The sequence below is a fragment of the Sminthopsis crassicaudata genome, chromosome 1 (assembly GCF_048593235.1).
Source record: "Sminthopsis crassicaudata isolate SCR6 chromosome 1, ASM4859323v1, whole genome shotgun sequence".
Lineage (NCBI taxonomy): Eukaryota > Metazoa > Chordata > Mammalia > Dasyuromorphia > Dasyuridae > Sminthopsis > Sminthopsis crassicaudata.
The window spans coordinates 483,946,012-483,973,162 of NC_133617.1; positions in this window are offsets into that span (position 1 = coordinate 483,946,012).

Sequence of the window (27,151 nt, forward strand, 5' to 3'; positions counted from 1 at the left end):
AACTCCTGTTTTGTTTCTGTCTTTCCTATCAAGGAGAATAATCTTTAGGCTGGAAAAGAGAAAACAAACATGGTTAAGTGGAAATTGAAGCCTAAGATTGGTGAGGAGATAGGAAGAGAGCACCTAGTAGCTTTAAATGAGTTCAAATCTTCTTGTCTAGATGAATTACATAGACTTGCTTGATCACTGAAACACTGGGGGTCATTTTTGAAGAGTTGTGGAAAATCAGCCTGGTGCCCAGCAGACATTGGGAGACAAATGTCCCAATTTTCAAAAAAGGAGGAAAAAGTAGTTTCTAGAGATAAGAGTTTGGAGACCTTGATGGAGACTCTTGGGAAAATTAAAAAAATAGATTATTAAACAGATGGGGGTATGTAGATACTTGTAAAGGAGGCAGACTTTTGGCTCAGTATAAGAATTAATGCTTTAATAATTAGGCATTCTAAAATGGAATGGGCTGTGGTAGGAGTATTGGAGACCTTTTGATTTGGTTTTATGATGAGATGAAATGAGTTACCCCCAAGTGACTGACCAGTTAACAAAAATAGGTTTACTTTCCAAAGACACAGTGGTACTTAGCATCTATTGAGTGTAATGATGAAGTCCTTTCAAGATTAAAAGGGTGTTTTTGTTTTTGGCTGAGGAGATATTTCTTTTTCCAAAAAGCTCAAAATATATTATATTTTGCCTTATATATCAAATTGTTTTTGATAACTATGAGACCATCTGGATCAGAACATCTTGACTGACCATGAAAGCATCCTGACCAGAGCATCCTGATCATGAGATCATCTCGAGCTTGAAACTATAATTCCTCTAGTCAAGATTAAAAAGTTTTCAAGACCTCCAAACTAAAAAGGAAGGGTCCTATTGCCTCACCATCTAGTGGGATGTGACATATTATGAAAAACATATTTTTTTCACCATCTGGTAGAATATGACATGTTATAGAAGACATACATTATTCTCTTTGCTTTTGTGCTGAGGTAGATTTCCACTAAGAGGATTATACTGAGACCCAACAGATGGGATGAAGGGGAAATGGGGAGGGGAATTTGCAATTAGGGCCTATATAATCTGCTTTCAGACACACTTCTCTGTGTTTAGAGAGTGTCCTTTCTCGAGAAAGCCAATAAACCTTCCTTTTTACTACACTTGTCCTGAGACTCTGGAAATATTGATAAGAATATTTATGTCCCACATGTCTATGGACATGGTTCTTCTTAATTCCATAAGGAGACATGTCTCGTCAGCTGGGCAAGGCATGACAACTTTATGGTCTTTAGACATCCAAGTTAGAGGGGCCCTAAATTCCTCTCTATCTGGAGGGGTAGCTTTGTAGTTTTTCTTTCTTTCTTTCTTTCTTTCTTTCTTTCTTTCTTTCTTTCTTTCTTTCTTTCTTTCTTTCTTTCTTTCTTTCTTTCTGCTGAGGCAATTGGGGTTAAGGGTCACACAGCTAGGAAGTGTTAAGAGTCTGAGGCCAGATTTGAACTCAGGTCCTCCTAACTTCAGGACTGGTGCTCCATAGCTTTGTAGCTTTTGAGGGAAAATGAATTACTGATCCTAAAGGTTACGTTATGAGGTAGTGCAATGCCCAACACTAGAAGTATTTAAGCAAATGTGTGATGACTATCTGTATTTGTTGATGTAGAAGAGACTCTTGCTTTGTGTGGAAAGATAGAGCAGATGACCTCTAAGATTCTTTCCAGTTCTTCCAATAGATTTTGCAAAAAAATTCTACAGCATTGCTAAGGAATAAGCTGATTTAATTTCTCCAGAAGAGGACTGATGAATAAAGTGAGAATGGAAATAAAAGTAAAATGAAATTATACCCCTGAAGCATTCTCTTAGATTATAGAGCAAGAATGTCACTCCAAAATGAAAGCTGTGACCATTTGGAAAACTTATTAAAGGACTATTTATGGATTGTACAACCATCTAAATGAACACATTGTCTGCCATGGGTTTGTTGCTGATTCAAATGGCCCATTCCACCAGTGATTGAAAGCACTAGCCTCTGGCATGAGTTTCTTGCTTATATAGTATTATTCATATCACAGAGCAAAACCTCTTTGTTACTATACTTGCCATATACATATACTTGCAAGGAAACAGAGACATGATTTTTTTTGTTTTGTTTTGTTTTATGTTTTTTCTTCCTAATGAATGCAAAGAGGACAGATTTGCAAATTAGATGTAAAATCCAGGCTAATGACAGTTTCTGGAACTATATTCACATTGGAAAGACCTTTTGTCCTGACTATGATTTACTGTTGAAAAGATAACCAATAAAACTGACCCATCAGTACATGTATTTGGGATAGATGCCACAGATGTACAGTGAGCTGGGCCCAGATTTGTCTAGGAGGGACAGAATAGGCTGGATTACATTTGAGAAGTGCATAGCCCTTTTAATGAACCCCTAATAAAAAGCATTGACGCAAAGATTCATCTTCTGTTTTAATTTACATTTGACTCAGGCTTTCCATATTTCATACTACAGTGATATCCCAGGGTGCCTTTAACTATCAAGCCAAACTTTGAAATTAGGGCCACTTGCTGCAGCAATTGGAATGAGGGCTTTCTGCTTGACTTTATATGTTTTAGAAATGAGGAGATTTGATCATAGATAGGTCTAACTCTGTAAGAGATCTCAGGGTCCAGTCTAATGCAACATCTCATCTTATTGAAAAGGAAATTTGGTCCCATGGTGATTGAGTGAATTGTCAAACATCATAAGAATAGTAAATGGCAGAAGCAGGGTTTGAACCTGGTCCTTTGACTCTAGAGTTTATCTCTTTCCAATGTGCTATTTTATCTATGACTACCTAGTTTCTCCTCATAACAATATCTACCATTTATTTAACACCTTTAGGTGTGCAAATAACACCATATATGTTAACTCATCTGACCTTCATAACACTAGAAGGTAGATATTTTTAGTATCCTGTTTTGCAGATGAAGAAACTGAGATTGAGAGGAGTTAAATGACCTGTCTTAGGTGAAATAGCATGTGGCTGAGACATCAGATCTTTCTGCCTCCAGGTCCATTATTCTCTCTACTAAGCCACTAGATGCCAAATTTTAATTCTACCTATTTTTGTTTCAATTTTACATTTGGCTTTGAATGACTCTCCAGATGGGTGATCATGTGATAATAGCATTTGAAGTAGAGAAGCAAAAATGAAAAAGTCTCTATGATCACAAAAATATTTTCTGCAAGCTCAAGTCAGGCTTCAGGAGGGTTAAGGTAATTGGCCAAGGCACATTGAGAGCATGGAAGCTTTCCCAATTTATTCAGCATTGTTGCTGTTTATCCTTCATTCTCTAAGAGGACCAGTAACATCAGGAGAGGATGTGGAAAATCTTATTTATGATCCCAGGTGATATGGAGCAATTTGGGCTCAGATGGACACATCTACAGAGTTTTAACTGAGAAATCAAGGGACGACCTTGGATAGTTTGAAGTTGAAAGCAAAAGAAGCAAAATGCAATTAACATACACAAGTGTACAGGAAAGTAGTCAATTTAAAATTCCTGACCAGTATCAGGAAGATAATTTTGAGTTACTTTCTCCAAAAAGAATTAAAGGCCCTATGGAGGTTTTTGCTATATTTTTTCTTTAGACTTCTACAAATGAATGTTAACTCAGATTCTATAGGAGAGAAGGAATACATTTGCAAAATACAAAGATCCTAGCAAAGGGAGAAAGGCTTTACTCATGAATGTAATTATGCATAAATGGGTATATGCATGTATCTTTTCTAGCAAGTAATTTACATTCATTTACCTTCCCCAAAAGAAGGAAAGAACTTAAAATTACAAAATTCTAAGAAGCAAATATATCACACATAAAGACAGGTCTTGGAAATCACTAACCAGGTATCTGAAATAAATCATTCATAGTTTAAGAACCCTTAAAATACCCAAACAAAGAAAAACAAACTGATCAAGAAATGTTACCACATTGTATAATGCATATATTTGTTTTCCTCTGTGTCTACAGCAAGATACTAGCACAAAATAAATAATTATTGTCAACATGTTACATTCCACACTAAGAGTCTACCAAGATATTTATATTTTGGTATCTGCTCTCCAGGACATTGACTGGACTTTACAATTAATCTGAGTTTTGCTGGCTTCTAGATTTTTATTTTAAATTATATTAATGTGATCATTATGTATACTGTTCTCATTATTTTACTTTCCTCTCTATCATTTCATCCTGCCAGTGAGTATCTTTCACATCAATTTTTTCTAGTCCTATAAATATACCATATATATATATATATGTATATGTATATGTTTCAGAACATATGGGAGTCTTTTTCTCTGTCTGGGGAAATTACCCAGAAATGAAATCAAAAGTATTTCAGTAGTTGAGTGACTTTTTTTTTATAATTCCAAATTGCTTTCCAGAATATTTAGATCAATTCACAGCTCTACCAACAGTGGTGGATTGTTGTACCTGATTTCCCACAGTCCCACCAGAATGGACTATTTCTCATGTTTATCATCTTTGCCAATTTGATGTGTGTGATAGAACACTTACTTAGAGTTGTTTTAATTTGCATTTTTCTTGTCTAGTAATTTAGACCCATCTTTTAAACATAAATATCATTTTAATTATACTATAAGACTGCAAATTAATGAGTAATATTATATTGAAGGAAATAAAGATTTGGCTCAAACAAAAGGCAATGAATAAATGTATTTATAGAAATTATATAAGCAAAGCACATTTTAAAAGGCTCGATATTTCATATAAGTTATTACTGTTCTTATTTAAGGAATCAACATCAACATTAATCAAAATGTTAATAGCCTCTGAAGAAGAGAAAGGAGAAAAAAACAAACAACAACAACAACAAAAAGAAAGACATATGCTTTTTAGTGTCCACAGTATGATTATTGTTAATGCTTCATTTTCAAAGGTGACTGATGACATCATAAGATGATGTCTTGAATTGCACTTGAATTGTAAGGCAGAATTTCACAAAGTCACTAGTTTCACTTTCTTCTAGAGTTCTCAGTCCATTTGCAAATTAAGACAACTGGCAATGGCCCCAGGATGCAGTGGATGATCTTGGAGATTTTGAATTAAAACTAAACCAAAATTATATGATGTCAAGAAAAAACTAATAAAAGTTCCTTTACAAAGTACTTTAAACACATAAATAATTCACTTAAACTTTACAACAACCCTCTTAGGTAATATGAGAATGTTTTCTTTTTTTAATCAGACATGATTCCATTGGTGCTTCTGATGAGGAGTTAGCTACCAATGTACCTGGAACCCATTCGATAATTTCTCTTAGAGTTGCCTAGAATATTTTTTAGATTAAGTGACTTGCTCAGAGTCACTCAACCAAGATGGGGCAGGTGTGGACAGCTCCCTATCCATTATACTACAATTTGCAAGGATTATCATCTCTATTCAGCTGATCTTTAGACAGGTTAAATGATTTCCCCAGTCATATTGGAAATGGAATTGCCAGAATATTAATTTTCAGAGTTATGAATAAGGGGGTGAGCAAGGAGGTCCAAGTTTTAAGATCAATCAAAAAAATTTTTAACATATATCATTCTATCATTTACATACATGTAATTTCCCTTCTATAACAAGGCCTCTTAAGTAAAATTAGCCAGTTATGTCTTCACAAAATAAGTACTTATTTGAAAAATGATTAGGGTAAATTTAAAGCAATGATAGAAAAGCATGAACAATCGTTGCTCTTATCTCATAGAATCATCGAGGAAGAGCTAAAAGGGAATTTGGAAACCACAGTACAGTCTCATCATTTTACAGAAAAAGAAACAGGTCAAGAAGTGTCAAGTGAATTATGCAAAGATACACAATAATCAGTTATGGGACAGAATTTGAACCCAGACTTTCTTACTCCACAACCAGCGTTCTTTTCTCCTGTACTTCACTAACTCTCTCCCTAGCCAGCTACTTCCTAAAAATAAGTCTGGGATATTTTTCAAAGAGAGGACATCTCTTCAGGCTTAGAACTAGTCATTTCCTCTCATTTTACATATTTGGAAACGATCACAATGGACTAAGCAGCAAAGTCGAAATCAGAACATACATCCTTTGAATTCATATATAGGATTGTTTCTACTGCCTGAGTTAGTTTTCAGTTTGTTCAGGCTCTTTACTGCCAGATATAAGTGAAGTAACAGGATTTTCAATAAGCTTTCCTATGCTTCTTAAGCCAGCTGTGTGATATGCTACAACTTGTAGGTACTAGCTCAGTTTTTCATGCATACAGACTAATTATATTCTCTTTCTTCTAAGCTTCCTCTCCCCCCAGTCTCATAATTATTTTCAATGACAAATGTCTGAAATCCATTAAGACTTAAATATTTTCTCCCATTCTTCCTGAAAATACTGGGCTCTCTTTGATCTCTTCCCTGATCTCGTCATCTCATCCATTCTTTTGACTTCATTCATCATCAGAATGTGGATGATACCCAGGTCTACTTGTCTCCCCATCAGCTAATCTCACATCTTACTCTAAAAGATATTGCTAATTAGATGTGTCACTGCCATTAACACCTGGCTCACTATAAATTAAGACTGTCTAACTTCAATTGGGTCCTTGCTTCTTCTCTCCAATCCTTTTATTCATCTTTTGTTGATTCCTTAACACATTTTCCCAGTGGCTTTTTCAAATTTCTTCCACCTCTTGAAACACATAATACCCTCCAAACCCTGCTGTCAGTTACTTGACTAAGATGATTGAGATCATATGCAATAAGTTCAATTATCTTCTTTCTTCTACACCTCAAAGTATCCCTTTCAGTCTATACTCCTCCTCTGCTGTTACAGAGACCAAGGTAATGCTGCGGATCCAATTTTGTTTTTTTTATTCCTATCATTTTCTACTTGCTTCCCCATACTTCCTGTCTTTCCTCTTTTTACTCATTGACACATTCTCTGTTTTCAAGTGTGCATTTTCCTCTATCATAGACTTGGAAGGGACCTTGAAAATCTTCCAGTTTAACCCCTAATAAATATACTCTTGTCCTAGAGACAGTTTAGGAATCTAGGGGCTGGGATGTCTCTTCTTTAATACTATTAGTTCAAGTTCTTATTCTACTTTCCATATACATACTATCATCTACCATGTGATTAGCATCATATTTCCATTTAAGCTATTGATATTGATTAGTTTTTACGAGAAATATTTATTTTGAACATATAGCAAGAACAGAAATACAAGCATTTCCCCCATACCCTGAAATCTCAAGGGTTCACTGTCCCTTTGCTCTTTGGGGAGAGTAGGTTCAGATTTATCCCTATTTCTATATAGCATTGGTATAACCAAGTTCAAGTCCATAAGTATCATGATTGCTTGATAAGCTCTAGTCTGGATCTTGAAAGATAAAGATTGGTTTTCCAGCCATTGATGCTGCAAAAATCAGCATAGACTTCACTCCTAGATTCTTGGATACCTAGATGATCAAATGGCTCACTTTGCTGATTTTTCTAAATTCACTAAATCATAGTCTCCAACTTAATGTCCTTTTGTTTGTGTTGTTGTTCAGTTGTTTCAATCATGTCTGACTCTATGACCCCTCTCTGAGGGATTTCTTGAAAAACATTCTGAAGTGGTTTGTTATTTCCTTCTCTAGCTCATTTTTTATAGATGAGGAAGTGAAGCATATAAGGTTAGTGACTTGTCCAGAATCATACAACTAGAAAGAGTCTAAGCCAGATTTGAACTCATACAAATGAGCGTTCCTGATTCTAAGCCCAGTGCTTTATCCACTGCATCACCGAGCTGCCCTTAATGTCCTTTACCTAAAATAAAAGAATACAAGAAAGGCAAAAAACTGAAAACTAAATTCTAAGCCATATTTTACTTTCAGATATAAGCTTCCCACCTAAAAAGTCAAACTAAGTGCAGAGGAACATAGAGAGCTTAGACTCTTTAAAAACTTTTTGAAGTTTCTTCTATGTCACAATAACAGCAAAAAGATTATCGTTTACTAGTTAGCAAACCAGAACTAATAACAAAATGTCAAAGTTTCTCCAAATCACTTCCATTACACATTATCACTATTCTCCCAGAATTAGGCTCTTTAGTTTCTTTTATTGTTTTGTCTTGTTTAATATTTTTAAAGTGATAGTTTTTTATTTTAAAAATAAAATCCTGTGTTCCAAGTTTTTCTCCCTTTCTTTCCCCCTACTACCTCCCCTATACATAAAGCAATACAATATATATTAAACATGTTCAGTTCTTCTATACATATTCCCACATTTATCATGCTGCACAAGAAAAATAAGATCAAAAAGGGAAAAAATAAGAAATAAATGAAGCAAGCAAAGAACAAAAAAGTTGAAAAATACTATGTTGTGATCCACATTCACTCTCCATAATCCTCTCTCTGGATACAAATGGTTCTCTCCATCACAGGTATATTGGAAGTGGCCTAAATCACCTCATTGTTGAAAAGAGCCAAGTTCATCACAGTTGATCAAGTTGATCACAGTTTGATCAAACAAGAAATGTTGTTTCCTCTGTGTATAATATTCTTTTAGTTTCATCACTTCATTTAGCATAAATTCATGTAAGTCTCTCCATACCTTTCTGAACTAATATTATATAACATTCATATTTTATAACTTATTCAACTATTCCTAATCTGATGGACATCCACTCAGTTTCCAGTTCCTTGCTACAAAAAGGGCTGTCTAGCCTCTTTTAAATAAAGAACTGCATCAGCTGTGTACACACATACACTTCTCAAGAGGGCTTATTGGCCAGTCCTCTATAATATCCTCATTTTTTCAGATGAAAAAAATTGAAACCCAGGAGAGGAAGTGATTTATTCAAAGTCACAAAGGGTATAAGTAGAAGATATGGAATTCAAACTTGGGCCCCCTAACTCCAAAACAAGTAATCTTGCCAAATAACACCATGATGTTGTAATAAGATAGAAAGAAATCACAGGACAGAACACAAAAGTACCATGAAAATATTAAAGGCAATGAAAAAGAATTTGGATTCATGGAAGAACTACAATTTGCAATTTTGGTGCCCAGGACAAGAAATACAAAGCATACTCTAAAATCAAGTTGCATTTTTTAATTGAGATGCCACTTCTTTTTTTCACATTTATTTCTTTTATTTTTAATTCATTGAGTAAAACAAATATTTCCATAACATCATATATAATAAAAAAGATGATTGTACACGAAAGTGCAAATCTACTATGTACAATCTGCTATTCTTTTAAAATATATAATAAAGTTATATAATAAACATCTCTTTTTTTTCCTTCTCTTCCCCCTTCAACTCACTACTACCTCCTCCCCCAGGGATTCCTCATAGGAACACAAGGTTGAGGGAAAAACTTCTCTACTAGCTTCCTATTTTTTAGCTAATTATTAGGTGCTAAACTCAAATACTTCCATTCTCCTGAAAGAGTGAAAATATTGGCAGCACTCAACAAATTGTGTCCCCCCTGGGGGCAAGCTTGCATTGATAACCCCACCTTATTAATTCTCTAGATAAAGAAGCTATGGAAATCTTCATGAGTTAATTCTATCTTACACTATTATTTAATTTTTTGAGTACTTCTGGTTTTTTCCACTTACTAGATTGTTAACTCTTTGAAAATATCATGAGAATCATCTTTATTTTAGCCTCCAGAGGGCACAAACTAATTCCTTGTAGATTATAAGGGAATCTTGTTTGATCAACTGATCTATGAATTCCCCACTTAACATTTATATGCTCAAAAGCCACAAGTGAATTAAATTACAGTAAAGGCAAATTTTTTTTTTAAATTTAAATTAAATAAACAATAGTAAGAAGGACATGAAAAAGATTTCTATGTTTTCCATAGTAACTGAAAGGTGTTGCTTCCTTGTGCAAGGTCAGTTTTACAAATTAACCCATCTATACAAGAGGATCATGAATTTGCAAAATGAATCTTCCCAATAACTGAAAATGCATTTCATATATTTGGATTCATTTAGCTTAACACAATCCTGGTATTGTATCAAGAAGATGGCATTTCCATTTTGCAAATGGGAAAACATGTAAAAAAAAAAACCCCAAACTGGGAAAAGTATAAGCTATTTTTTCAAAGTCACATAAGACAAAGATAGTAATTCAAATATCATCATTCCAAGGTTCTTTCCCATAATGTGTGTAGTGTGTGCATGTATTCATGTATATGTTTATGCATACATGTCTATACATACACACAGTGTGCATACATATATACATACCTATCTATGCATATATTCACATATACATATATGTAGTTGTATGTGTATATGTATATGTGAAAGAAGCCTTCCCTAAGAGTCAAGCAATCTGGTTTCTAATCATCACCCTCCCAGTGACCTGCTGGGTTATTTAGGCTGTAACCATTTATCTGTTCTAAGATGATTTGACACTTCAGAGATACAAAAACCATCCTTTACAAAGTAAACTCATTTCAATCAGGATCAGGGTTAGTTCTAATAGCAAATTCCAAAAAGTGGTTATAATGTATATTGTTCTAGGAGCAGCAAGATGAATACAAATTATAATAAATATAGACAAAGAACTTTGTCTGGGGGAGTGGGAAAGATCAGTATAGATCCCATATAGGGAGTGATGCTTGAGCTGAGCCTTGAAAAAAGCTAGGCATTTTTTTAATCTTAAGGGTATCGTTGATTTTTTAGATTTTAAAAAGAAACCTTTGCTGTAGGCAATATAATATTAAAAGTTGTCAGGAATTGATTTTCAATATATATCAAATAAAGAAAGATTCTAAAATAAGGGAAAATCTCACTTTTACAAAATAAAAATAATCAACCAATGAAAAGATCCAGTAAACACAACAGATGACATTTACTTGGTAAAAAACTTTACATACATTATATCAATTGATTCACACAATAGTAGGTACTAATGCTATGCCCATTTTATAACTGGGGAAAAGACTCAAGAGAATGTAATTGGCTCACCCAGGGTGATCCCAACTGACATGTCTCTAGGGCAGGATTTGAACTATTTTAGCTAAATTCTGTGTTACTATTAAACTACCCACTCATGGGGTCTTTTGCTTCTGAAGCCTTCCCTTATTCCCTGCTTATTCCTCCAGCCTCACTTCTATTTCAGAGCCATCCCCATTTCTTGTTTCAGACGCTGTCTTCCTCCTCAAATAACAATATTTTTACTTATCTCTCAATAAGAGGCTGAGGCCGGTTTGTTTCTGTTTCTGTATACCCTTAGTATGATGTCTTGCACATAAATAAATATTAGTGAAATTAAATTGAGTGCTTGCTTCCTCATCTCTATGAAATCTTTATAAGAAGGTTTAGGCAAACATCAAGGAAATCCTTAATGAAAACATGAGAAAGAGACAGGCACACTTTCCCCGATTGTTGTTGGTTTTTCCCCCCCCAGAGATCATAAGTTCCTGGTGTTATTTGTAATTCATATTCTGAAAGCATTTGAATCAGTAGAACAAAAGGCAAAATTTTAAAGGCTCCTCTCAAATAAAAGCCCCTCTCCATATCTGTTGAAATTAAAGTCCCCAAATGATACAAGATTCATTCTATCTTCCTACCCTTTATGGGTTTTATATGTATATAGTAGCAGGTGTATGCATATATCCACACATATGTATCTATCTATATATACACTTGTATATTATTTATTCATAATATATGTCTATAGAGAGGAGGAAAAGAGATGGAAGGACAGAGGGTACCTACAAACTAGAATACGAAATACTACAATAAAAATAAAAAATAGAAAAACCTCCACTGTGTCGGATGGCTGCCCTCTGGAGGATTTCTTAAAAGCTGTAGGCAAGAATCTCACAGGATGTGGAAAAAAGGAAAAATAGATATTCTTCATGGCTAAGATCACAGATACATTTAAGGCAAATCCAAGATTTCATCAAAGCTCCCTGCTTTCAAAAAAAAAAGATTGACTAAACAAGTTGATGGATCTCAACAATAACAAGGATAATAGCTAACATATATATTGTCCTTTAGTATTTGCAAAAAACTCAAAAGAGATTCTCATTTTAATCCTTATAATAACCCTAGGCGATAGGTGCTATTATTACCTTCATTTTACAGATGATGAAACTGAGGCATACAAGTAAAGGGACACACAACTACTATGTGTTCAAGGCTGGATTTGAGTTGAGGATTTCTTAAGTTCTAAGGCATGACCCTTGAGATATGTCATCCAGAATTTCCTTCACAAAGGGGTAGGCTAGTAAATGTTTAACAGATAGCTCTCTCTAAATTTTTTAAAAGTGTGTGACATCCTTTTAAACTTAATCTGCCTCATGAACATTTTCTCTATCACCGTCTAAAGTTTAGGAAATCAACAAAATAATAAATTTGTACAAATGTGTACAATTTGTACCCACCTGTACTCTGATTTGTACAAATTACCTATTTCCGGGGTTTAAGTGTTCACTGGAAAATTTTTACAATTTGCTCTTTGGAACTAGCACTCCATTCTTCTTGGGCCAGCTAAGATGGAGCTCTATCTCCCAAAATCCCTCCTCTCCTTCAACTCATAGCCTTTCAAAACCAATCTGACTCTTCCCCAATGTCATGATTCTCTTCAAAGGAAGGACAAACAGCAAAACAACCAGTCTTTAGAAAGCTTCTATCCTACCAATTCTGTACCTTACCTATTCTTCTGAGGCAGACATTCAAACCTTTTGATGAATATATGAATTTGGTTATGTAAAGAGGGAGCATTTGGGTATCTTTCCTGGGCTCTAACATTTCTGTATGGCTTTGTTTGCCCTTCTCCTCTCTCTTCACCAGAACTCTTAATGCCTGGGGTTGTCTCAGTGGAAAAACACGTAGTGGTGGAGTTTTGAAAGAAATTCTGGGAAAAAAAAATACAGAGAATGGCAAAGGGACTAATGCACCCAAGGTGCAGTCCCCTGCCTAATTCCAGGAATGGAAGGCCAATTATTTTTCCCATGTCTGTGAAGTACTGAGCAGCTGGAGGATGCTTTATCATATCCTCATAAATTTTGAGCTCAAAGGCACCATAGAAGGCATCTAGTCTAACCCTCTTTGTTTATAGAAAAGAAAATGAAGACCATGAAAGATGAAATGTCCTTGCTCAGGACCACAAAGATAGTGTCTGAGGTAAGATTTGAAGTGTTTTGGCTTCATTGCCAACATTCTTTCTATTATTAATAATAATAATAAAATAGCAGCTAGCATCTATGATGAGGTCCTGAATGGTAACTAAGGCACTGGTAGAAATCAGTTTAGTTCCTGGTCCTACCTGCTGGGGAAATCCAAGTTATGTCAAACCTTTGAGAACCAACCTCTGTAGAAGTCTTCAGCAGTCCACCTTTCCATTCCCTTTCAAAAATCCCAGTCGTGGCCTTGAAGTTAAATTTTCTCTATGAAATATACTTATGGGCCATCCCATGCTGCTGCCTTCCATGCCGCCATGATACACTGCCTTGTGGTGTCTTTTCCCTTCCCCTTCCCCCATGCCAGGTGGTCTCTCTCCTAACTCCATTATAAGTTCCCTACTCCACTTCTCTTCCTTAGATAAACTAACTCTTTTGGGGTGCTAAGTCCCTTTCAGGATTTAGCCTGTCACCTAAGGACATGCCCCAGTCTCATGGGGTGCTCCCTTTTCACAGGGTAATTATGACTTTCACTAAGGATCTTGTCTTTCATATGTTCTCCCACTCTGTTTCATATTTACCATTCGAGATGTCTATTGTAAAGCTTCATTTTGTCGGTAACCTCTTCTCTGAATAAATCTACCATCTGCCAAAGAAAAAGGCCATTGTGAATTTTTCACATGACCAATCCCCAACTTTTGGTGTCAAAGTCCACATCATAGATCACATCACCTATATAGACCTTTAGGTTTTTTAAAGCACTTGACAAATATTTTCTCATTTGATCCTCATAACAACTCTGAGAGATAAGGACTATTATAATTCCCACTTCCCTCAGTTTCCTCATCTGTAAAATGGGGATAACAAAAACACGGATAATTCCAGGGTTGTTGTGAAGATCCAATGAGATCATAAGGCAGACATCACAGTGTCTGGCACATGGTAAGTTCTATATTAATGTTAGTTATTATTATTATTTTATTATTTTACAGATGAGGAAACTGAAGTAGACAAACATTAAATAATCTGCCCAGAGATGCAGATAGTGAGTCTGAAGTCATGTTTGAACTCCTGTACTTTTGATTCTTTTAATAATGCTCTATCCAAGACATCAGTTAGCTGACATATGTCCTTTTATTATACTATAAGACCATATTGCCAAACCAAAGCAATCAGTTCAGTTTGAGAACCAAGACATGCAGAGCAATCAGTGTGTATTCCAAAGTCTTTTCTCACTTGCCTGAACCACTGTCATGAATGATTGAGTTTATCCCTTCTTCCCACTCTGGTAAGATTGACTTGATGTCTTTTCCTGTGGCATGGAAATGTCACAAAAGAGAAAGGCATTATGGCAGAGTCTAGGGAGATTATAGCCTCCTCAGAACTACCAAGTCTTGACTTAGGACCTAGATTCATATTAAACTATAATGCCCCATTTTATCCAATTCCCTTTTCTCTTTAGACCAATCTCTTTTTTTTAAATAGTATTTTATTTTTCCAAATACATGTAAAGGTAGTTTTTGTAAAAACTTTCTATTCCAATTTTTTGTCTCTCCCTCTTTTATCTCTCCTCTCCTTGAGACAGCAAGCAATCTGATGTAGATTAAATATGTGCAGCTCCTTTAAACATACATCCACATGTGTAATGCTGTGCAAGAAAAATCAGATTAAAAGGGAAAAACCTTGAGAAAGAAAAAAACAAGCAAAAATGCTTCTATTCACTTCATAGTTCTCTCTCTGGATGAAGATAGCAGTTTCCATCCCAACAGACCCATCCCATCTCCTATGTGAGGCAACTAGAAGGCACAGTGAGTAGGATAACTCATCTTCAGGATCTGGAAAACTCATCTTCAGGAGTTCAAATCTGCCTCAGACGCTTAATGGCTTTGTATTGCTTTTTGCCTCAGTTTCCTCATCTGTAAAATGAGCTGGAGAATAAAATGGCAAACCACTGCAGCATTGCAAAGAAAACTCTAAATGGTGCCACAAAGAGTCAGACAAGACTTAAATGATTCAACAACAGCCTAACAAATGACTTAGATTTCATGCTATAATCAAAACCAAACAGTTTAAGTAAACTAGGAAATGACAGAGGAACATCAAGCAGTGGCAGACATGGGTAGCACAAATTACTGCAGACATAAACCTCTCCTAGGTCATGGGTTCTTCTCTAGCCCATTCAGGAGGGTTGGACTCCAATCTCCCCATTCTCGGGCCATTTCCTTGCCATGGAAAAGGAAATAGTCAATTCCTCTTCATAAATCTGTCAGTCAATACAGTAGAAAAGGCAATTAGCTCAGCCACTCGTGGCTGTTGCTGGGGCCTCTAGCAGCAGGTGTGCTAATTGTTCTCCGAGCCTCCGGCAATTCTGGCATCCTTGGCAGACCAACGGACTGGCTCCTCACACTCTTGATCACTCTGACTTGACAGCCCATGACTGCAGCTCTTTTTGGCTATTCTAGCTCCTCTCCTTTGTGGGCAAAGTGACCTTCCCTCCCTCTCCAGATCCCTGATTCTTCTCCATCTCATCTGCGCCCCAACCACTATGTGCATATACATTCAGAAAAATTCTAAACACTCTGGGAAAAAAGGGCAGAGAAAGCTTAATTAAAGGGTCAAATTATGGTCACGACACCTAACCAGGCCACTTTACATGTAATTGGTTAAATTGTCCTTAAATTATAATAGTTAATTGGGATAGGCCTTCTAGCTTGACAAATAACAGCAATTAGAACTTGCTAGCAGTAAATGGTTAGCCTATATTAATAGTATGGTAGAGGATAGTAGTAAGTTCTAGATTTTTAAAGAAGGCAGTAACAAAATTTGTATGAAATCTCAGATTGATTGCATCCTGGGGTTCAGGTGGACTATATCTCAGACAGCATATTAGGCATTTTGGGGAAACCATCCGGCCTCAATTTCCTAGTCTGTAAAATAAAAGGGGGAGAAGAGTTATAGTTAGTCAACAATAGGTCTACTGCTAAGTTTTCAAGTATTTATGAACTTGTTTGGGGGGAAAACATCTTTACTTTCACAAGTTTTATTTATTTATTTGTTTGTTTAAAGCAAATACAAACTAGGGAAAAAAAAGAAACAACACTGCTATGTGCACAGCAGAGCATAAAAAGGGATTCAAAATATGAAGCAATAAATTTCATTTCAAGAAATGTATATAATAAATATTATACATTATGTTCCGAACTGTCCATCTTTGCTTCTCTATAGGTTTTCTTTTGTTCTCTGCTATGTACTTTTTATTTTATTTTTTTTCTCTTTCCTCCACCTATCTCTCCATCTCTCTCAAGAAGGCTACAATTAATTGCAGATATATTTATATGTGCGCACATACATGTATACAGATACACAGATACACATAATGTATACATAGATATCTATAATCATACATATATGCATTCATATACATTTATATAAGGCCATATTTAGCTTGTTTGTCCTCTGTCTGAAGCTGGATAATATCATCCTTCATAAGTCCAAATATTTCCAATTTTTTTAAGTCCACTAACTCATCAATTTCTACACCACAGCAATATTCCAACCTTATACTGTCTAGTTATTTAAGTAGTCTAAAACAATATTGATTAACACAGCAGACTTATAGTATTTTTCTTTTTTGATAGAATCTATTTTATCTTTAACTTTGTCTGAGATCAATGACTTCAATTCCTACTTTTTTTTCCTAATGAATTCTACTCCTGATCATTATTATTAATGATGCAGTATATCTCTTATTTCCTATCCCTGCTGACTCTTTCACTTTACTTCTGCTTACTACTTGCCTTGCTATTACTTAACCTCCCCCCCTTCCAAGAATTCCTCCCTTCTTTTGTTCCCTACCTTTTCCTTCTCTCTTTATCTCATTCCCCTTAATCTCTACACTCTTCTACATCCCTTTATCTGATTGCCTCCTCATCTTATTTCTTTATAAATTTAGAAGAATTTAATATCTTTCCAGCTATATATGTATTGTTCCTTCTTTAACTCATTCCCAGTAGAATAGGGTTCCAGAGCTATTAGTCATTCTCCTCTTAACTAATTCCTTTGCATTAGTTCTTCTTGCACCTAATTTGTATAAGCTAATTACTCTTTTTAACTTTTCATGGTTTTTACCTTACATGGTTTTGCTTTTTAAGAATCACATCATAATCAACTTTACCCCCAGTTTTTTAAACTACCCACTTATTAATGACAATCTTAGATATATGGTTTATATTTCCATGTATAAAATATTTATTGAGTCCCTTGAGTTAGTTTTTGATGTTTACTTATATGTCAGATTTTCTATTACATTCAGGTCTTTTGCAGCAAAATCCTGACAATTGCCTGTCTGGCAATTCATTGAACATACTTTTTTTTTAAATTCAAGATTACACTTAATCTTGCTGGACACGATATTTTTGGCTACAATTCTAATTCTTTTGCTCTTTGATATGTAGTGTTCTGAGATTACTGCTAGGTCTTATGTGATTCTTCTAATTGCAGCTCTACTCTTGTTTGGAGATTTTTTTTTTCTTGTTGCTCATAATACTTTCTCCTTGACCTAGAGAAATTGTCTACAATGAGGGCAGAGAATTTGTCTATAATATTCTTGAAGGTTTCCTTTATAGGATCTCTTTGAGGTGGTAATCAATGGATTTTTAAAAATTTTAATTTTCCATATCCTTCTGGATAATTTTATTTTTTGTATTGTTTTTTCAAGAGTCTCTTTTTGTTCAGAGCTTTCAGTTTGATTATTCTATGTTTTCTCATCTTGATCTGTTCTCCAGATCAGTTGTTTTTTTTTTTTTTTTTTTCTTATGAGATGTTTCACATTCTCTTCTATTTTTTCATTCTTTATATTTTGTTTAATTATTTCTTTGGTCTCATCATTTTTTGGATTTCCCTTTGCCCAATTCTAATTTTCAAGGAGTCATTTTCTTTCTGAAGATTCTGGATCTCCTTTTCTAATTGGTTGACTTTCTTTTCATAATTTTGTTTTTCTTGAATTGTTCCCCTCCCCCCCATTTTTTCCTCTCTCATTTGATTTTTAAAGCTTTTTATTTCCTCCTGGGAGAATCTGAGAATATAGAAAGAAAGATACTAGCTCCAGCCATAGGTATTTTCACCTCCTAGAAAACCTACAGAGAAGCAAACAAAATTTTGATGGACAGCTCTGAATACAATGTGTAATATTTATTATATATAATATATAAAATATACTATATACATTTATTATATATCATATATATAAAGTAACATATAATATATAAAATATATTATATTAAGGAGATCATTGTTCTACCTCAACTCTTATTTGTTTTTTACCATTCTACATGGACTCTGAGGTGCTATTTTGTCTTTTTTGGGGTGGGGGGAATCTGGAGAGCTTGGAATTTTTTTTTATCTACTCTGCCAATTTCCCAGAATCCTCACCCTCTACTTTCACTAGCTTTTCACCAAATGTAGTATTACACCAAATTGCTTAAAAACATTTTTTTTTCTGAGGATTCCATAGACTTCATTCTACTGTCACAAGTTCCATGCAATGGTGTGCTCATAAATATTTAACCATAGGCTCTCCCTTCCCCAATAAAAAAACCTCTAACTATGAATAGTTTTATGATACACTTTTAAGTTTAACTGATATTGTTAAAATATTCTTCATCATTTTTAAAAGTCAAGAATGTCAATAAAATAATAAATGACGTTCTGGTTTTTAATATTTGCCAATTTCTGCAGGGTAAATGCTCACATTGAAAATTTAACAATTAACTCTCCCTAGTGAATTGGTTTGAATTGGCTCTCGCACACACTTGGGTCCATGAAACAAAAAGAAAAACAAACAAAAAAGATTATGTCTAGATGATCACTAAGGATCTTTCTATCTCTAATAATCTACTATTACTACTAACATGCAAAAATATTCACCCTTCCTCCATAGTTAATAGTAATCTAGCCTCAAAAAAGAGGCTTTATTGATTTTTGTTTGTTTGTTTCACTATCTGGGATCCCCTTTCAAAATTCAAATTAGGCTGATTTGTCATCCTTATCCCATGCACCTCAGTCCCTCCCCATCATCATCAGTTTTCACACAAGGATTATATATGTTGTTGTTCAGCCTTTCAGTCATATCCAATTTTTCATGATCCCATAGATCTATTATAGATCTATGAATTATTATATATATATATGAATTATTATAGATCATATAATCTAACTCTAGATTCTATTGTTCATGGGGTTTTCTTGGTAGACATTGGAATGATCTGCCTTTTTCTTTTCCAATGGATCACCTTTTGTCAAAATCCTTCTCTATGACCTGCCCATCTTAGATAGCATTGGACAATGTAGCTCATAGTTTCATTGAGCTACATAAGCCCCTCTGCCATGACAATGCAGTGATCTAGAAAGGAAGATTACATATACACACATAGCCCCTGACTTTTAGTCTTCCATTCTCCATTCAAGGTCAAGTCTCTTTCCTGATTATTCCTTTAGGAATAAACTTCCCTGGGATTTTATTCATTAATTTTCTCAGCTGACTTTGCAAATAACTTATCCTTTGAGAGTCTCAACTATCTTTTCTGTAAAATGAGAGGAATTAAGTAGATGGTATCTAAGATTTCTTCTATCTCCAATATTTTATTATTTTATTTACATGTTTAGCAGACTGAGGGAGGCTTAGTACAGTGGAAAAACTCATTGAATCTGAAGTAAGAACTACTGAAGTCTAATTTTGTCTCTAATATCTACCATTGTGTGATAATGGGCAAATGTAACTTGCCTTCATTTTCCTCAATTTATAAAATAAGGGAGTTGGCTTAGAAGTCACTTTCAGGTTTAACATCTATGATCTTATGAGAAGATTCAAAATGGGCTTTTTGCTCTTTCTCTTCTTTAGCACTGAACAACTATCCATTCTTCCTTATTCCTTCATTATCTTTTTGCTATCATCATCATTCAGAGCTTTTTTGGATGACCTGGAAAGAGGTCAATGGCACAAAAGCAGTGAATGAACACAGGGAAGAAAAGAGAAAACTAATAATTTGTTTATGATTGACAACCCCTTCCTTCTCTTCTCTAGCGATTTATTCAGAAACTAAGGAGACCACGACTTTGCAGCCCAGAGCAGGAGGGGAATAAGGGCATGAAGAAGCAATACAAGGTACATAAGGGAACTAGAAATGAGATGGTTTGGCTCCATAGACTTTGATCTCCATCTGCCAGCATCCTCATGAGAGGTGTGGCTAAACTGATCCTCTTTGATGTGTCTTAACTTCTCTCTTTCCCTCTTCTTCTGACTGAGGTGACAGAGATTTACTCCAAAATTCATCTCTGATTTCTAGTTACTTTTGTAGTGTTTAAATAATTTGAATTTACCAGCTAGATCACAATTCAGCCTATCATACTGCTTTTGGTTTGCATGTGTCCTTCTTTGTGAACCAGAGATCCACACAACAGAGAGCTCTCCAGGGAATGGTCAGAGATTCAAAACTTGGTTTACAATATCAGGCTTTCTCTTGGCTCTGGGCTTGGTTCAAATAAGAGGGAATCATTGCTTTATTGGATAAACTTCCCAAGATAAAATAAAGTTAAAACTTGACCAATCAGGAGTCGTGTACAATTCACAGAGTTGATTGTAAATGCAGGGGTAAATGCCTAGGGCCAGGGATGGTGTTGGACAAGATTGATAGGAGTCGTCAACTAGGAACTGTCCATGCTTACAAGGATATAGGATCACTTAAGGCTACTGGACTATGGTTCCTCTTCAACAGAATCAGACGGGCTCCTCCATCCTATTACCAAGTCAGCTTTAGTGACCAAAGTGGCTGGTGTGCTCTGGCTAAGGCTAGTTGACCAGTGGACAAAACCATGGGTTTTTAATATAATTTTAGAAGAATGTAGATATATATAGAAATTTATCTGGGATACACAAAGTATGAACTTAGATGGTGCCTTGTGGTCCCTTAAGTTTATTTATATGAAACCTATTTCTAGAGGATATAACCAGTGGATTTGAGTCACTTATAAAACTTATATGATTCTTTATATTACAAAAGGAGTTATTTTTCTAAGGATGAGAATAGGAGGAGAGGGAACATGCCTTGCAGTTATATTCACACATAATATAGGAGCTTTAAGAATTTCATAAATGTTATATTTAGATCTTATTTTCCCCCCTGTCATTAGGCTAAAATGAGATGTACTGTCATTGCTAGCTGAATAGAAGAAAGTTGGGTAGTTTTTACTCTACCCCTGAATGAGAAGTGGAATAAAGGTTGAAAGAGAATGGGATTAGAAAAGAGAAAGTAGTTTCTTTGTATGTCAGCTTCCTCCAACATTCTTAGCTACACAACTGTCACTGATTTTGGTTGGTTTGTTTGGATGTTTCTCATTGTTTTCATTTTCTGGAAATGTGTCGGCCCTGGTGAGATGGGATCATTCTTGTTTCAATCTCCTTAGAGTCAGACTAGTGTATTATCCTATTTCCCATCTTCAGCAAACACTTCTTGCTGACAAAAAAGGGCCAGCTCCTCTTTACTCTGGTTTGAAGAACACTCTTTTGATAGACAAAACTTCATCGTTTAAGCTCTCTGCTTACCACACCCACCATGTATCACATATGTCCATCTCTTCTGTTGAATGAGTGCTTGACTTTCCAGGAGAATACTCTGAAACCAGCACTTCACTGTCCATTGCACAGTGACAGACAAGATGGGATAAGGAAGTGGCTGTAGGTACTCTTGAACAAATCTTTGAGAAGAAGCCAACACTGCAGTTGTGATTGTAAGTGGTCCTGCCACACATAACATGTTATTACAAATAAGAAAGACTTACACATCCAAATGAATTAGGAGATGTGAATTCTTTCCCCTTCCAACCTACATATATATTTAACTAGTCTGCAATCCTTTTGCAAATTACATTGTAATGGCAAAAAGACAGCCTCATTTTTCCAAAGCTCCCAGTATAGTACCACATCCACTGTAGATGCCTAATAAATGCTGATAGAATGAATAAATGAATCTTCTGATACAAGATAACCCTAAAATAAAGCAAAACTCCCAAGTCTCCCAAACAAGAACCAAAGAATAATTTCTATCCTCTCCCATTCTGAAAAGATATATTTTTCCTGTTGGTTTATCTCAATACTTGGAAATTCCACAATTTAGAAAAGTTATTGTTTTTAAGATAATCTTCTGCAAATAATCACTGACATGTGGTGCTTTAGGATTTAGAAAGTGCACTTTCCCAAAACAATCCATTACAATTAAGAAATATTTTTTCTAAATGGATTAGGGTCAGAATGAAGAAGACCTGATATCAAATCCTGCCTCAGTCCTTTATGACCCTAGCCCCTCCTTTAATGTCTTTGTGTCTTCTTATTGTTTTTAAAATGAGGTTGGACTTGATGACCTTCCAGATTCCTGGTAACTCTAATTCTATGATACTATGATTAATATGGTAAGACACTGACTAACTCCTCAATTCACTCTGCCAGCTGAATGGATCTTGGTTTGGTTTCTCAGATGACCCAGGAATGGCTACTTCTTCAGGAAGTTACAAAAAAGGAAGCATTAAGAGTCCTCAACATTACTTCTGTTCACTAATAACTTTAGGCAAGTCCTCTACTTCTTTGGGTTGCCATGATATCCACTGTAAAATTAATGAATAGCCATTCATGAACTTTTAACCAATAATAACCAATCAATACTCATTAATGAACTAGATGATTTCCTTTTAAATCTCCAAAATAATTTATTTGCTGGCTTCAAGCAACCTTGTAATCAATCAACAAACATTCATTAAGTGCCAGGTACAGTGCTAATCACTGGGGATACAAAAAGAGACAAAATATACACACACACACATACACACACACATACATACACACACACACATAAATGATAACTCTGTTTGCCCTCCAGGATTTCATAATCTAATGAGGGAGAGAACAAGCACACAGATATTATCTCCTGGGAAAGAACTAATAGCATCTGAATACAGACCAAAGCACACTATTTTTTACTTTCTCTCTTTTTTTTTTTGTTTGTTTGAGTAAATGACTAATATGAAAACATATTTTACATGATTGTACCTATATAACTTATATCAGATTACTTACCACCTCAGGGAGGAGGAGGAAAAGAAGGGAAGGATAGAATTTGGAATTCAAAACTTTAAAAAAATCAAATATGAATTTTTTTTGGCTAGTAGTTGGGAAGGAGGAAACAAAATATTATTTAAAAGAAACAACCAGACATATCTAAAAACAACATATATATGTACATACAAACCATTTATATTTATATATATGTATATACACATATATATGTATATATATACATATATATATACATATATATATATGTAGTATGTGTGTATGTGTTTAGGAAATAAGAGAGGGAGGGCAATAGAATTGAGAGGGGTGGAGAAATGTTTCCACTAGAAGATAAGATTTTATTTGGAACTTGAAGGAAACCAGGGATGCCACTAGGTAAAGATGAGTAGGGAAGACATTCTAGACATAGGGGACAGCTAGAGAAAAAGGCAAGGTCTGAGTGATAGAGTGTCTTTTTCATAATATAGCAAGTATTTCATTGTCCTTGGATTAAAGAATCAATCCTAGAGAGTCAGATGTAAGAAGACTAAAAGGTAAGAGGAGGGCTAAGATTATAAAGTTGCAGAAGAGATATCCATCTGCTTTGGTGGGAAGGATTTCCTCACTAGATCTTCCCTCTACATCAGTGAAATCACAGATTCAAACACCTCATCCCCCCAATTTTTTATTTGCATATGAGCTTTATTTTCCAAATATATCCCTTCCCTCCACTCTCTGCAGGCAGTCAACCCTTGTTACAAAGATTTTAAAAGGCAGAGAAAAAAAGCAGCTCAGCAAAACCAAAAGACCCTTCCTTCCTTCCTTCCTTCCTTCCTTCCTTCCTTCCTTCCTTCCTTCCTTCCTTCCTTCCTTCCTTCCTTCCTTCCTTCCTTCCTTCCTTCCTTCCTTCCTTCCTTCCTTCCTTCCTTCCTTCCTTCCTCCTTCCTTCCTTCTTTCCTTCCTTCCTTCCTTCCTTCCTTCCTTCCTTCCTTCCTTCCTTCCTTCCTTCCTTCCTTCCTTCCTTCCTTCCTTCCTTCCTTCCTTCCTTCCTTCCTTCCTTCCTTCCTTTTCTTCTTTCTTGTTTATTTGCTTTTTGAGGCAATCAGGATTAAATGAGTTGCTCAGGGTCACAGAGCTAATAATTATTAGGTGCTGGATTTGAACTCAGATCCTCCTGACTCCATATCAGTTAGTGAATTATCCATTGAACTACTCAGTTACTCCTAAATCTGAAATTTCAAAGTTCCTTTCTTTGCTTTTACTTTCTAGGCAGGGCCATTGGCTTTGGGAAATGAAGTGGCATTCTGTACACTTCCCCTTGGGAAAAGGTCATTGTTGTATCTCTCCATTGTTGCTGATGGGGAAAAAGACAATGAAAGGATATTAATAATAAATCTCTCCAGTTGCCCATTTATCTACAAGAGCCCAACTGCCTGTAGGGATTTACTCTTCATAGAGAAATCTCCACAAAGACCCTGAATTAAAACGAATAACTTTCACCTAAAAGTGGGTACAGAAGGCTGAGTATTCAGGAGGAAAGAACAAAGGACAAAGAGAAGTGAAAACAGTAAATTCCTGTATCTCTTTGTGCAGTGTTTCTCCATCTCAGCTTGGGGAGGGCTCTGGATGGAGTCAGCACTTTCCACGCCTCCAGGTCCCAGAGGTTTCAAGATTCTACTTCAAGTGCATTTATCGTTCCTGGTTTACTTTGCTCGGTAATGGCATGTTGGTGCCCAAGGTGATTTCTCTTTGGATTTTTTCCGACAGCTTTACTGAATCACTTTTCCCAGATCACTCATTTTCTGTGTGATTGTGTTCTGTTCCCTACTTGGGTGCCGACTATAGATGTGGTACTTAAAGTTGCTGTTATACTCTGGATACACAGACTTTCTAAAACTTGCATAGTGGTCAATTCAGGGGCAAATATATTTAACATCTTAAAACACATACACACATAATTAATCTTTTATTTTCTAATAGAATTGCCCCATAGGCTCTGTGCTTGAAACAGTAGTTAATTTATTACTATTGTGATTTTGTTGTCTTGTTGATAATAAGCAATTCATTTTAATAAGAATTTATTGTCAGCTTCATGGCACAGTGGATAAAATACTGGACTTGGAGATAGAAAAGCTACAAGTCATCCAGCTGAAAACACTTACTAGTTATGTGACCTTAAGCAAGTCAATTAACCTTTCTGCCTCAGTTTCTTCATCTTTAAAATAAAATAATAGTATTACTTAATATGACCTTGGTTGTCACATAAAATGATAATACAGAATGTCCAAAAAGCCATAGTACTGTTTTAAGCTTTAGCAAAATTTTTATTTCTAAAGGCTTTGCAAACTTGAAATATAATATATGTATATAAGTCATATAAATGCTAAATATTACGACTGAGTATCAGTGTCTGACACTGGGCTAGACACTGGGAATACAAAGGGAAAGGCAAAAAATATAAATACAAAACAGCCCGTTTTCAAAGATATTAGATGTGATTAAGAGAAATAACATTTATACAGATAAAGGCAGAACAGCGACTGATCTGGCCTCACTGTATAAAATGGGGGTGATAATAGCACCTGCCTCACAGAGATGTGCAAATCAAATGAGATAATTTATTCAATAAATATTTATTAAGTACCTACTGTGTGCCAGACAGTTTTTACTGCTGTTATTTGTTCTTTATTCTGGAAGAGGACCAATGACATTAGAAAGGTGATGGCTTGACTTGCAAGTGAATTGGATTTAAGTAACTTATCAGCTTCATTATGTGCCAGGCACTATGCTAAACCTGGGATATAAAAAGAAGGGAAAATAGTCCTTGACCTCAAGAAGCTTATAATCATATATTCTAGTGATTACATCTATTATTATTACATGTTATAAATGATTATATATATATGCAAAAAATGCTACATAGTGAGCATTTAATATTTATTGCTTTGCTTGTTGCCTACAAGCTTGTCATTGTTATTATTATTAAATGAATAAATCCTAATTCTTGACGTTAGCTAAGTCACAACATCTCAGAACTTCAATTTCCTTTTATATAGAATAAGAACAACAATAGGCCTTCACACTGTCATGAAATTCAAATGACATAATGTATGCAAAGCACTTTGCTAATTTTAAGGCATTATGCAAATGCCAATTAATTATTCTGAGGCTCAAATAAGATCAAATTTTGAAAAGGACTAGGGAAAAGCATATTATACACATGCAAAATAATTAAATGATAAGGGGAAATCTGTTATACCTTTATATCATGATGTCAACTATCATTTCATCTCGTCTTAGGAAATCGAAATTACCAGCCAGAATCCTGCCATAATAGCATGTTGCAGTCACTGGGCATTAGTACTTACTATTTCGTAATATCAATATAAATATAGCAGTCAGAATTCCTTTTAATTATAGTCCAACAGAAGTGGATATCTTCAACATAGAGAAGAGCTAATCCAATTCAAATTGATTGATGATGGACAGAATCAGCTACATCCAGAGAAGGAATGCTGGGAAATGAGTGTAAACTGTGAGCATTTTTTGTTTTTCTCCCCAGGTTATTTTTACCTTCCGAATACAATTCTTCCTTTGCAACAACAACAACAACAACAAAATTCGGTTCTGCACATATATATTGTACCTAGGATATACTATAATATAATTAATATGTATGGGAAAGCCTGCCATCTAGGGGAGGGGGTGGAGGGAAGGAGGGGAAAATTCAGGACAGAAGGGAGTACAAGGGATAATGTTACCTATGCATATGTACTGTCAAAAAAAGTTATAATTATAAAATTAATTTAAAAAATTAAAAATAAAAAAATAATTATAGTCCAAGTTTTCCTTGCATACTCTGATTCTATCATATAAGGCAATGATAATCAACCTCCTTTAAAATATTAAAAA